Below are 1,787 nucleotides of genomic sequence, written 5' to 3' on the forward strand. Positions count from 1 at the left end.
CCTGGTGCTCCAGTTTCCTCCCACAGCCCGAAGACGTGCGGGTTAGGTTGATTGGCCATGCTAAATTGCCCCTTATTATCAGAAGGATTAGCAGCATAAATACATGGGGTTATGGGGATATGGCTTGAGTGGTATTGTTGTTGGTGTGGGCTCAATAGACTGAATAGGGGTGGACAACCCGTGGATGTGGTGTATCTGGATTTCCGGAAGGCATTCGACAAGCTGCCGCACCAAAGGCTGCTGCATAAGGTAAAGGTGTACAGTGTTACGGGTAATGTAGTAGCGTGGATGGAAGATTGGTTAATTATCAGAAAGCTAAGAGTGGGGGTAAATGGACCTTTTTTCAGTTGGCGATCAGTGACTAATGGTGTGCCTCAGGGATCAGTGTTGGGACTGCAATTGTTTACAATTTACATTGATGATTTGGAGTTGGGGACCAAGTGCAGTGTGTCAAGATTTGCATTTGTCACTAAGGTTAGTGGTAGAGGAAAGTGTGCAGAGAATGCTGGTAGTCTGCAAAGGGATATAGATAATCTAAGTGAGTGGGTTTAGCAGATGGAGTACAATGCTGTTTTGGCTAAGATCAAGTATAGTGTTGCTTCTCGGCCTTTTGGCTAAGATCAAGTGTAGTATCGACATGCTGTGCTTGGTTGAAGTCATTAGGTTGCATTTCAGATTCATTTGAAGCAATTTTTAAAAGTAGCATCTTGGCCTTTTGGCTAAGATGCAAATGAGATCAAGCCTTGGAGGAGATGCCTACTCCAATCAGCTTGGATCATGTAGATCAAGCCCAAGACAGGAGGTGAGAGCCTTGTCACTTGTGGGTGAAACTAGAACTAGGGGGCGTAACCTCAAAATAAGGGGAAGCTGATTTAGGACTGAGTTGAAGAGGAAATTCTTCACCGAAAGGATTGTGAATCTGTGGAATTCCCTGCCCAGTGAAGCAGTTGAGGCTACCTCATCGAACGTTTTTAAGGTAGGGATAGATAGAGCTTTGAACGATAATTAAGGGTGATGGTGAGCGGGGGGTAAGTGGAGCTGAGTCCACGAAAAGACCAGCCATGATCTTATTGAATGGCGGAGCAGGCTTGAGGGGCCAGATGGCCTACTCCTGCTCCTAGTTCTTATGAATGGCCTCCTCCTCCACTGGAGGGATTCGGGCATTTTAAAATTCAGTTCTGGACAATGGGTCCAGTTTTGTGGGGATCGGGACAGGGTGACGGCAGGTACATACTGGTCTCGATTTGTGAGAGATTTGACACTAACTGGTCTTCCCAGAGCCCTTGATTCTGGGGCCCACCCCCATCAAGCTCCCTAACCAGATGCTATCTTGACCTGCTGTGTGTTTCAGGTATTTCCTATTTCCTTTCACAGGTGGTAACTGACACGCCGGGAGTTTCCAGAATGCAGGAGATTTCTAGGGGATTTAAGGAAAACCTTTTTCACCCAGAGGGTGGTCAGTATCTGGAACTTGCTGCCTGGGGGAGTAGTGGGGGGGGTGGGGAAGGGGGAAGGAGGGTGGTGATGACAGGGACCCTTACAACATTTGAGAAGAATTTAGATGAGTACTTTAAACCCCATGGCATGCAAGACTATACACCTGGAAAATGGGATTAGAATAAATCAGTGCTTGATGGGCAGCACAGACACAATGGGCTGAAGGTCCTCTTTCTGTGCTGTAAAACTCTGTGACACGCTCCCCAGTGCCTCAATCCCATTGCTTCGTATAATATAAATGCCAGAAATGTTTGGAGGTTCTCAAAGTGCGCTCTAATCGAAGTTTAAAC

General features: G+C 46.8%; 1 non-coding gene across 1 annotated transcript; it reads left to right on the forward strand.

Moving 5' to 3' along the window:
* The first annotated feature begins 594 nt into the window (after nucleotides 1–594).
* Nucleotides 595–788, forward strand: LOC145350410 (U2 spliceosomal RNA). Its single transcript, XR_013888192.1, has one exon. It is a non-coding gene; the product is annotated as a U2 spliceosomal RNA (small nuclear RNA).
* Nucleotides 789–1,787: the final 999 nt, after the last annotated feature.

This window comes from Carcharhinus amblyrhynchos, chromosome 11 (genome assembly GCF_965287045.1).
Source record: "Carcharhinus amblyrhynchos chromosome 11, sCarAmb.v2.hapA, whole genome shotgun sequence".
In the NCBI taxonomy this organism is placed as follows: Eukaryota; Metazoa; Chordata; class Chondrichthyes; order Carcharhiniformes; family Carcharhinidae; genus Carcharhinus; species Carcharhinus amblyrhynchos.